The following is a 12,819-nucleotide window of genomic DNA, read 5'->3' as shown; positions in this document are numbered from 1 at the left end:
ATTTGCTTGATAATAAATAGCAATTTTCCTCATACATCAAAGATGAAAATGTAAAATTAGAAGAAGGTCGAGATGAAACAATTCGATTTGCTTTTTTAAACAGATGGTCACGAAATCGAAACGGGGACGGGAAAAAAGTTCCGTGTCCGAGCATTCCGTGAGGGCGTCGCGGAAAAATTTATAGCGCGTGTTCGCCATCGCGAAGATACGCAACGCAACGCAACGCCGCGGAATATATCACCGCGTTCACATTATCAAGTCCACGACCGCCCGTGAGAAATTCCGGGACAGTATCCTGTATCGCGGCTCACGGCAAGAAGTTAATGAACTCTTGAAGAATTTCATCCCCGCCTTGTCTCTCGTTGCGCGTCAAGCTGTTTCATAAATTCTACCGTATTTTGTAACGCAAGAAAACAAGACCTCTTAACTAAATTTCGATCGATTTACTTACTGTCCTACATATGTATATCAAATAGAAGCAAAATGTAATTACTTTCGTGTAGAATGTTGCAGTATTGTAAATTTTATATTCTTTTCAATTCTTGGGGCGTTGTTTTCGTTCCAAGAAACAATCCGAAGCGAGAGCAAGACTGAAAAATATATTCGGGAGCACGCGGAAGGCACATTGTTCGACCGGTGAATCGCGAAAAGCAGTTACGCCCGCCGCGCTGCGAGATGTTTGCAATTACTCTATTTCTGGCGCCGCGAAATGCGAAAACGCTGCTCGACACTTGAAAACATTAAAACGCTCTATACACGACAAACACTAGGTTCCTTCCTAACCAATTCCATTACAAGCTCTATAGGAGTGTTGTAACAATCGTCAGGTAGGAAATTAAAATAAACATGAACCGAGCTGGATCGTCAATATCTGAGAAACCAAAACGAGTGAAAAAAAAATGTTACACTCCTCCGTATACAAAACCGTGGGAACCGTGTCGAAAGAATGGCAGACGCGGTTGCAAAAAAACCCAAATTGCCGGAATGTAACAATCAGGAGCGCGACGCGTTAATTAATTTATAGCGAAACCAGTCGGTGAATGTGGATGGGAAACGCGCCGAACAAAGAGCCCTTCGGAACTAACGTAGACAAAACAAAAAGCCGTGGAAACAGACGGCTCGCGTGAAATTAGCTCGTACGCTCGTTTTTTTTTCTCTGAAACGAATATGACCAATACGGGAAAAGTCTGTCTTAAAACAGCCCGGAACAATCCATCAGCGACTCATTGTATGCATACACAGACCGAATAAAGCCAAGCTCGGATTTTCCGTCTCGTTCGAAAATCCTGTATCTATCAATACATACAAGCGAGGATCGAACGCAAAAAATATATAGGAAGAAAATACGACAGCGTTTTTATAGTGCTCTAGAAAATCTGAATGTCATTTCTATCGACCGGTTAACCCTTCCGTGTTGTTCTATCAGAAACACTATTGGAAGGATTATTAATGTACCTCGTGTATAATTTTCCTAGATTCATGCATGACATAATCGAACTGATTTGCCATACATTCATCAAGTTTCACTTGAAATAAACGGTAATCGAAATTTTGGGAAGTGATGATCGCACGAATTTTGCGAATTTCATTGAGCAAGCAATCGAATTAGACACGAGTTCCACGTAGGAACAATTTCAACCCTTCCACTGGCATCGCGACGTCACTTTTGTTTCGGCGCTGACTATTTATAAGTATTACTGTGTATTAAACATCGGAAGTTATTTAAATCGGTGATCTGGCTACGGCAGTCATTCCTAAGATAGGTCAAGTACCACTGACGTACAGCATTTCGCGACGACTACTAATCGCCCAAACTATTTAATCAAATATTCATTTTTAAAACTTTATTTCTACGAAAGACATCTGCAAACGTTCTTTGTCGCCATAAACGCGTAAAATGCTATACTAGCTCGTAGTACATTAGCCTGAATCACCAATTGAAATTCCACACCATTTCATCAGAAATATTTCGGGTAGGACGTCGCGTTCCTCGGAGCGAATGTAGGAGGTACTTGTTTATTGTTTGAGTTCAAGTAACTCCCTGTGGCCGGTTCTCGCTAGCAACAACACCACCGAGTTCCGTGAATTTCCGCGGAACACGTTTCCACGACACGAACAACTTCTCCAAAAAGCGGGGGCGCATTTTTTTTAGTTTTGTTTCGTTTCGTTTTGTTTCGCTACCTGAGAACTCTCAAGAACTTCCCACCATCGCTCGTTTTCACGCGTACTCCACTCGTAAATTCCTCCGCGTATCGCTGCAACGCGCCGGCCCATTTGTACGTACGCCCCCGTGCTCTAGCGTTCTTACCGACTTTTCTCAGACTACGTTTTTTTCGCACGTGTCCCATTCATCCCCAATCGTGGGATAACCGTTAAACGTTCTTTGAATTTACGCAACAATCCTCTCCGCGATTTCCTAAAACTTCTTTTCCCACGAAGTACAATTGTCTTCTCTTTAATCATTTAAGGATTTACCTATAAAATCATTCTTTCCTCTACTATATATAGTATTTATCGCATTATTTTAATTAAGAGCCTATGCACACCTGTCTTCATTCGTTTAATTGAAAAAACAAAGACAAACACCCGATCGCAGCATAACTGCGCGGCAAAAAGTCGTAACGTGCAAAGGGTAGGTCGTGCAATCGCAAAGCAAAAAACATCGACGTAATAAAGAAAGGCGCGGCAATAATTTCGCGCAGAATAATTAAAGACTGTGGTGACACTCACCTTGAACGTTTTGAAGAAGCTGCAAGGAGCCGAGCAAGAAGAGGATGATCGTCGAGGCCGCGTCCTTCCCCGTAATCCTTCCGAGTAAATCCCTGGCCATCCTGATGAAAGTCGGCAACTCGCGGAACTCGTTCGAAACAACGGAACTCAGTAATTCACGCACCACATTCGTCTTGCCACTGTACCGTGATAATATACACCCTCTACTCTCGACCTTCACTCGCGGCGGAACACACAACTCACGGGAGGGTTAACCGGCCGGCCAATAATTTCCGAACGACCGCAGCTACGCGATACGATTCAATATATCTTCCACTGTCCCGGCAACGTGGGTCGTCTGACAGTCCGCGGTATAATTCAGACCGGATCGAGTACAACCGCAGCCCAAGATTCTCCCACGGAGATCAAGCTTCCCGCGGAACATCCGATTCGCGATCACGTCGAATCCATCGGTGACAATCCGGTTGTCCGGCGTTGCGGATTTTCGGAGTTCGCGTGTCAACGGAGCGCGACGAGTGACACGAATCGGAGCACGTGCACGCTCGATAAACAGCGGGCTACTACGCAGCCAGCGGGCACGATAGAAGAACGAGAGAAACGACGGAGAGACGAAGACCGGTGGTTGCGAGGGTCCAGGGCGTCGACGAGCTGTCGGACGGAGGATCGTTGCAACGTTATCCTGAATCGAACGAGATCGCGCGCGGAACTGACGATCTCCTCTCCCGACGTGTGACAAGCTCGGTGAACGATCCGCGTGACGATCGACTCGCGTCGGTGACCGTCTTTCTCGTTATGACGAATTCGCGTGTTTCGGTGGTGGTATTCTCACGACGGCCGAGTAGAAACGGACAGAAGGGAGGAATAGACAGACGGAAAGAGACCCGCGACCGCGACTGATGTGCCGGGAGAACGCGCGGTGCCACTATGCGATACGTCCGATTCGTACGCTCACCCGAAACTAAGCGGTTTGCGGCGAACGGCGCGCACCTGTCGTTCCGCGGGTCGGTGCGCATGTCCCTACGAAGGAAGCCGACTGCCTGCCAGCTCGTCCGTCCGTCCGGGGTGTCGTGCAGGTGGGAGGAACGTGTGTCACACCGAACACTAAAAGTCTGTCTTAAAACAGCCCGGAACAATCCATCAGCGACTCATTGTATGCATACACAGACCGAATAAAGCCAAGCTCGGATTTTCCGTCTCGTTCGAAAATCCTGTATCTATCAATACATACAAGCGAGGATCGAACGCAAAAAATATATAGGAAGAAAATACGACAGCGTTTTTATAGTGCTCTAGAAAATCTGAATGTCATTTCTATCGACCGGTTAACCCTTCCGTGTTGTTCTATCAGAAACACTATTGGAAGGATTATTAATGTACCTCGTGTATAATTTTCCTAGATTCATGCATGACATAATCGAACTGATTTGCCATACATTCATCAAGTTTCACTTGAAATAAACGGTAATCGAAATTTTGGGAAGTGATGATCGCACGAATTTTGCGAATTTCATTGAGCAAGCAATCGAATTAGACACGAGTTCCACGTAGGAACAATTTCAACCCTTCCACTGGCATCGCGACGTCACTTTTGTTTCGGCGCTGACTATTTATAAGTATTACTGTGTATTAAACATCGGAAGTTATTTAAATCGGTGATCTGGCTACGGCAGTCATTCCTAAGATAGGTCAAGTACCACTGACGTACAGCATTTCGCGACGACTACTAATCGCCCAAACTATTTAATCAAATATTCATTTTTAAAACTTTATTTCTACGAAAGACATCTGCAAACGTTCTTTGTCGCCATAAACGCGTAAAATGCTATACTAGCTCGTAGTACATTAGCCTGAATCACCAATTGAAATTCCACACCATTTCATCAGAAATATTTCGGGTAGGACGTCGCGTTCCTCGGAGCGAATGTAGGAGGTACTTGTTTATTGTTTGAGTTCAAGTAACTCCCTGTGGCCGGTTCTCGCTAGCAACAACACCACCGAGTTCCGTGAATTTCCGCGGAACACGTTTCCACGACACGAACAACTTCTCCAAAAAGCGGGGGCGCATTTTTTTTAGTTTTGTTTCGTTTCGTTTTGTTTCGCTACCTGAGAACTCTCAAGAACTTCCCACCATCGCTCGTTTTCACGCGTACTCCACTCGTAAATTCCTCCGCGTATCGCTGCAACGCGCCGGCCCATTTGTACGTACGCCCCCGTGCTCTAGCGTTCTTACCGACTTTTCTCAGACTACGTTTTTTTCGCACGTGTCCCATTCATCCCCAATCGTGGGATAACCGTTAAACGTTCTTTGAATTTACGCAACAATCCTCTCCGCGATTTCCTAAAACTTCTTTTCCCACGAAGTACAATTGTCTTCTCTTTAATCATTTAAGGATTTACCTATAAAATCATTCTTTCCTCTACTATATATAGTATTTATCGCATTATTTTAATTAAGAGCCTATGCACACCTGTCTTCATTCGTTTAATTGAAAAAACAAAGACAAACACCCGATCGCAGCATAACTGCGCGGCAAAAAGTCGTAACGTGCAAAGGGTAGGTCGTGCAATCGCAAAGCAAAAAACATCGACGTAATAAAGAAAGGCGCGGCAATAATTTCGCGCAGAATAATTAAAGACTGTGGTGACACTCACCTTGAACGTTTTGAAGAAGCTGCAAGGAGCCGAGCAAGAAGAGGATGATCGTCGAGGCCGCGTCCTTCCCCGTAATCCTTCCGAGTAAATCCCTGGCCATCCTGATGAAAGTCGGCAACTCGCGGAACTCGTTCGAAACAACGGAACTCAGTAATTCACGCACCACATTCGTCTTGCCACTGTACCGTGATAATATACACCCTCTACTCTCGACCTTCACTCGCGGCGGAACACACAACTCACGGGAGGGTTAACCGGCCGGCCAATAATTTCCGAACGACCGCAGCTACGCGATACGATTCAATATATCTTCCACTGTCCCGGCAACGTGGGTCGTCTGACAGTCCGCGGTATAATTCAGACCGGATCGAGTACAACCGCAGCCCAAGATTCTCCCACGGAGATCAAGCTTCCCGCGGAACATCCGATTCGCGATCACGTCGAATCCATCGGTGACAATCCGGTTGTCCGGCGTTGCGGATTTTCGGAGTTCGCGTGTCAACGGAGCGCGACGAGTGACACGAATCGGAGCACGTGCACGCTCGATAAACAGCGGGCTACTACGCAGCCAGCGGGCACGATAGAAGAACGAGAGAAACGACGGAGAGACGAAGACCGGTGGTTGCGAGGGTCCAGGGCGTCGACGAGCTGTCGGACGGAGGATCGTTGCAACGTTATCCTGAATCGAACGAGATCGCGCGCGGAACTGACGATCTCCTCTCCCGACGTGTGACAAGCTCGGTGAACGATCCGCGTGACGATCGACTCGCGTCGGTGACCGTCTTTCTCGTTATGACGAATTCGCGTGTTTCGGTGGTGGTATTCTCACGACGGCCGAGTAGAAACGGACAGAAGGGAGGAATAGACAGACGGAAAGAGACCCGCGACCGCGACTGATGTGCCGGGAGAACGCGCGGTGCCACTATGCGATACGTCCGATTCGTACGCTCACCCGAAACTAAGCGGTTTGCGGCGAACGGCGCGCACCTGTCGTTCCGCGGGTCGGTGCGCATGTCCCTACGAAGGAAGCCGACTGCCTGCCAGCTCGTCCGTCCGTCCGGGGTGTCGTGCAGGTGGGAGGAACGTGTGTCACACCGAACACACACACACACGTACACGCGGTGTCCTGCGACGAGTCACGAAAAGTAGGGGGAATGTCCTCCGACTGTCCTCCGACGAAACTACCCTTGCCCTCGGACACTGTTGACCATGATTCGTATAAACTTCCGTTCGAAAAACAAATAGAATTTCGCTCGTTCATTTATTCATTATTCAATTTGAAATCCTCATTCACTATTCATTATTCCTTTACTCACCGTACGATTACACCCATTTGTTCGTTATTTGCTCAGTTATTACTCGAATGAAATCTCTCTTCTCATGTAATTGTCATCTACGTGGTTGACCACTGGACAGCGTTTTCTCGGTGCTCTTTTACTTTGTACTATGGAATAGATACAAAGTTCAACGAGCAAGTTGCACATCAAATTCATTGTAGCCTTGTATACTGCATGTTCCCATTGTACCTGTAAATTGATTGTCAGAGATTTTGGTATGAGCGGGTATAATTATATTTAAAGTCATTGCCAGACCCTTTTGTGGTTGAACATCTGTTTCCTTCGGCGTCACGCTATGTGGGTTCATCTTATGGGAACCCATGGAAGACTCCACCTTCTCCTCACGCCTCAATTCACCTGTGAACACTGGCACAAGAAATACTTTTTAAAGTCGTTGAAGGCTGAACATTTACAAAAAATCTCGATGTGTTTTTCGACATAATATTATTTAATTAAAAGCAAGAGTATTTGTCACAGAATTTCTTCTAAAAATATAATTCATTACATTATTAATTATCTCGGAGTGCTGTAGTAATTAATGCAGACTAAAAATGTAACATACATTATATGCTACGACTTCTACCTAGCAATTTGCAAATGAGACTGTTTGTTTAAAAATATATCTTTTGTTCGTTCGTTCTCTGCGAACCAAACTACGCGGTTTTCAAAGTATCTTCTCCATTATTTTTTCCTCTTATCGCCGATCTTGACTGTATCAGGGACGATTCTTTCGCTCGGATCCCATTCAACAAGAGGCAAAGTTATGGAATGTAAATCCCCGCGAAATGGAAAGAAAATATCAGCAACTGTGATTAACTACCACGGCTTTCAACTTGAAACGCGATCTAAGTTCCGTCTTCCTACTGTAAAATTGTTCCCCTTTCGATTAACGTTCCTCTCGTCCTTTCAAATATAATTTTCAATAAACAGAGACACGTCAATGAAACGTTTTCATTGTTAGAAAATAATAGTATCTGATAGAATGAAGAACAGCTTGCAGATACTTTTCAATCTTCGATGACATCAGCGTAATCAAAAGAGTCCACGGTACACAATTGAGCTTTACTTTCTAATTCGATTCTATTCCTCTGGCCAATACCAGAGAACCAACTTTCTTTTTGTTTCCCACCCTCAAACGCCTCGTGTCGAGAATTTCCTCTGTACCGTCGATAACGAGGCGATGAGAGTTTGTCATTGAAGATGGAAAAGTGTCGCGGATAAAAGGCCAAGGTTGGCTACTTGAAACGATCCCACTCAGCCTCTCATTATATGCTGCCACACGAATTTCCTGGTAACGAGTTCATCCAGCCAATATCGTTGACGAAATATTAGATCAAAGACCGAGTTCTTTCATGCATAATCATTGAGAAACAAATTCGAATACAATAAAGGCAGTGAACAATATTGCTAAAAATTTTAATCGTAGTATTAATTTGATAAGATTGAATGACTATTTGAAATACTATTTTATGTAATATAAAATTTCTAATCTGATCTCGTTTAGACTATTTAGAAAAAACATATATTCTATTCATATTCTGAATATATGATAAAAAATAGCACGTTATGTACTAACACAGGACAAAAAGCTTGAGCTGAAAGCAACCCGGAAAACAGATGGGAAAGAAACTCGACCATAAATAATCCAGGAAGAGAATTAATTCGCCATATTCAGTTCGTCCTAAAAATTGCTTAGAATTTTCCGCTATCCATTCGCCGATAACCGCCGGTATACACTCCGCGACAAAATGATAAGACACCCCTGAATATTCCGTATATTTCGAATTCAGTGATATTCTATGCAATTTGACGTGCTGTCAATGTTGAATTTGATGCATCTTTTAAAATTGCCGATCACTTATAACACGTGGACTAAAGCAAAATAATTACTCACAGCGTTACTCAAAATGAATCCGTGGACTATTAGTCAAATACTGACTTAAATATGAAACATGTCCTATCATTTTATCGGACTTGTTTTGAGACAAGCAGAATATAATTTCTGTAAGGCAACATAAATAATAGCCGAGTTTTTGTACGTTAAAAAGGGAGGACGTAGTATTTATAGATATAAAAAATGTTTCCAAATAGCACTGAATTTTTTAAGATATACGGAAAATTCAGGGGTGTCCTATCATTTTGCGTGGAGTGTAAGTAAGCTGGGCGCTGTTTACTATTTCGCTCCCCTCGAGCCCTAGCCTTTTTTTCTTTTTAAGCTATTGACCGAAACCGAATAATACCGCATTGCCTTCGGAAAGCCAATGTAAACAATCCGACCAATCTCACTAACTATGATAGAAGAACGTCGTTTTTTTCAAGAAGAAAGTTTATTTGGTACTGGCATTATTTCACCCGCGTTCGCCACAGGAATTAAACACAGGGGGATGAACAAAAGAATGAATAACATCTTCACGAAAGTTAATAGGAAATTAATGTTATCCTTGTGATTTCGACTGAAGAAGATATTGTACTGTATTATCCCATCTCTTCATATAAAATGAAGACTAACATGAATTACTGTTGCATTGTCTTAAGGATGTATTGGCTATACAGTCAATCCGAAAAGTTTATGCANCCATAATTTACACTCTCCGCATAAATTCGTTTGTTAAACTTCATTAAACAAAAATTTCCTACAAAGAGGTGGGTAATGATTTTTTTTATAAAAAGTTCTGATTAAAGGAAAGACAGAAATCAGTCTGAGGAACTTGTGCCAGTATTCCGCAACATCGCAGGGCAATGTAAATTTGAGTAAACTTTTATATCCAACAAGAAGCTTTTCATTATTAATCAAGTGAGACATAAAGCAAACTTACATTTGTACAAATTCTTGGAACCGAGCAAAGAAGTGATGTCACAAAGAATATAATTCCATACAAGTACTAACTTGGTTAACTCGCGTTACACGATGACAACGTTCTAATTAAAATCCTTATTAAATCATATCTCGTTTATATTCATTAATAGCAACGCACAGAGAAGAGTTAATAACGATGGAGAATGCTTCTGAGCAGAATGTAACACCTACTCGCGTAAGATTTAACAAGAGTCGTTTCTATCAATGCGGTATGCAGCGTCGATTTATCGTTGACGAGTTGTCGTCTTGAAAATTCGAAACGCGCGACGACAATTTCGAAAACCCACCGATGAACCAGACCGAGTAATTGCTACGATTTAATGAACGTACCCGGCTGGCTGCTCCGTCGGAGCTGCGAAGCGGTTTATATGTATGTAGGCACGTATTTGCCCATCGAATGCATACCGAGCGAGTCTCCCGAATCGAAGTTCCTACGATTCGTATCCACTTCGCTGTTTTTAAGTTGCAACTCCACGATGAACTTGCCTAGCTGTCAAGTGTCTACTAATTGGTGCAGCTGGCTGAAGTAGAAACGAAACACCCCGCGCACATTGAATTGTCGACGATCGTTATCGAACGGCTTGTTCCGTGCCTAACAGATCACTCGTTTTACAATGACGGACGATAAAGTTAATATGTAAGTAGTTATGAGATAAACGATTCTTCGATTATTCGTGATTTGCAGAAGAAGAACTTATTTAAAAGTTAGAAAAATATCTGATAAGAAGAGAAATATTATTTTTGCAAGTCGTTAAATATATTGAAACATCGATTCTTTAATTAAAACGATAATTGCAACATCGTCGGGCCTTCTTTTTACGCGACGACAAATTGTATAAGCCTATTTTTACCTATCTTCGTTATTCTCTCATCCTCTGCTCGCCGAGTGGCTTGATGAGCTCATCCGTTTACGATTATCGGGGATGAGAGGCCAATCGAAGAATCGTACTCGTCTGCAGAAAACGTAATCTGAATTGTTTGCTCTCCAATTTTCACCTGTCTCTTGTAATTGGATTTTTATTTCCCCGGCTACGGTTTCCACGGAACAGAGTCGTAAATATAGAATCTCCACTGGCCTTACGTTCCTTTTAATTACTATTAACGGAATGGTATTGTTGTTGGAACGCGCACGAAATTGATAATATTCTGCACGGTCCTTTGTAACGATATATTCATCGTAAATGAAATTTTGCAAAAAATGAAAATGAAATAGTATTACTTCAAAACAGAACTCTTTAGATATATCCATATTTTTCGAATTAAGTAAACTTGCAATACTGATAAATGTGGTATTAGATTAAATTTCATGATAGTAATTCACTGTTTTCTATTCAAATAATCAAATGCTCACTTTCACGTCTTTTGTACAGTGAATATAACAATAGTAACGAAATAATTCCTCGTATTTAATTATCAAGCAATCATACTTTATCAAAGCGGATTCCACGCGTGAATGGCTCCACTCGTTCGCAGAGGGAATAAAAGGAAATTAGCGATTTTTATCGGTACCGTCTGCAATAGGAACGGGAGTGTAGCGAAATCCAGGCCGCGGTTACAACCAGCGTTCGCACGGCAGACGTTGGCCTCCGCTTTTCCCCATTGTTATCCTTCGGAATCGTGGATCCCTCCTCGAGTGTGTCACTTCGTTTCACTGATTTTACCTTCGCCAGCTCAGCTGGCTCGTCTTTCGAATTCGAACTTAAATTACACGAATCGTTTTTAACATCAAGTCGAACATTTTTTTAATACAATAGACGTAATAAAAGTATAAATTGAAATTTGACATGAAATAATAAGAAAAATAGTGTTATCTCGAAATAATATATGCTACTGCATTTACAATTAAGTATACTTATAAATTTACGCAAACTGATACTATTTTTCTATCGAAACTGCTGACAATATAAAAATAATTCTTCAACGGAAAGATTGAAAAAGCGAATACTCTATCACCGGCTTGGGAAACCTTTTAATCGAACCTTCGTCATTACCATCGCTATTGTTGCATCGAATGAAACCCTGATTAAAAAAATTACCCGACTTTTTCTAACTCGACTGATCTATTTTACCAGAAATTTTCTCCGATTCATCCTTTTTTTGCTCTTCACTTGTTTCCATTCGTCCTCTCCACTTCACCACTCCTCTCTCCGGCTCTTTCCATCGGAATACATTTTGCTCTTGGAAGCCGGTACGGACCTCGAAAAAGTGACTCCGCTCTGACATCGTTTATCTTAAGCGTGCTTGACATTATTTGTCGAATATAGCCCGAGGCTTAACTCCTTTTCCAGCACATTCTACCCTTCAATAATTTTATTCTCCTATTTGATAGTTGGTTCATTTATATGTAATTATTAATTAATAGTATTAAGGGTAGCTATTGCCGTCTGGTAAAATAGTCCGATGGAAATATCTTTGATGATTTAAATATTCCCTCGGGATTAATACACGGTCACATGAACAAGATAATAATTATATTCGATGCAAGGCACGAATCAGTTAGAATTTTCGTTTCGTCGCATGAATAATATTATCATATTGCCGCGAATCTTGAATAACGTTTATCTTTACACACCATTTGCCTCCTTCATTAATTCTCATCCTTCCGGTTCGACTGTCGAGACAATTTGATATCCTATATTATACGACTCATTATGCCAGCGCAGTTGACGTTGTCGTGTAACAAGATATGGTCGATCGAATTTAGCCGGACTCTGGCGATTTTTATTCAACCGTTAGTGTAACCGTCGATGAATACCGCACTGATTACCATCCCAGTTCATTTCCTCGCCTATTTCTCTTAACGTTCCCATTCATTTACCATTTGCATGGAAAACGGATGTCACTTTTTATTTTTTCGCTCTCCCTTCTTTGTTTAATTTTTATCCAACAAGCGGTATGTGTACTAAAAAAAAATAACAAGCGAGGAAATAAAACAACCATAAACGATCTCTGTACAATTTATAAACATTGACTTCCGGAACGGCGCTACGACAAATATTGTGCATTTTTCACCTCGCACGACCGTAATAAAATACCTACCAATACGATTAAATTAATACTATTTGTACATAATAGTATATACATACACCTCAGGTTAAGTTAATAATGGGCAAACTATCAACACCGAATAATCGTGGGGACAACGAATGGGGCCCAATGGGGCTCAAAATACAGACGGCAACATTTGTAGCTGACAACTAGAAATACGACTTTATATATCTGAATTTTTCGCTAGGACGAAGA

The 12,819-nt window shown here is 42.2% G+C and overlaps 1 long non-coding RNA gene across 2 annotated transcripts in view; it reads right to left on the bottom strand.

Moving 5' to 3' along the window:
• Window positions 1-5,383: 5,383 nt before the first annotated feature.
• The window catches only part of LOC113463821 (uncharacterized), an 11,561-nt gene continuing 4,125 nt past the window's right edge, over window positions 5,384-12,819 (bottom strand). Inside the window, exons 4-6 of one of the 2 annotated variants that reach the window (XR_003388650.1) lie at window positions 6,975-7,085; window positions 6,699-6,908; window positions 5,384-6,605 (exon numbers count right to left, since the gene is read on the bottom strand). This is a non-coding gene — a long non-coding RNA (uncharacterized LOC113463821). The remainder of the gene's footprint in view (window positions 6,606-6,698; window positions 6,909-6,974; window positions 7,086-12,819) is intronic. The other variant, XR_003388649.1, reaches the window with a different exon arrangement.

This window comes from Ceratina calcarata, unplaced genomic scaffold (genome assembly GCF_001652005.2).
Source record: "Ceratina calcarata isolate Rehan_Ccalc_2016 unplaced genomic scaffold, ASM165200v1 scaffold165.2, whole genome shotgun sequence".
NCBI lineage: Eukaryota > Metazoa > Arthropoda > Insecta > Hymenoptera > Apidae > Ceratina > Ceratina calcarata.
Note: the sequence above shows the minus strand (reverse complement) of the source record. Positions and strands in the feature narration are given on the sequence as shown.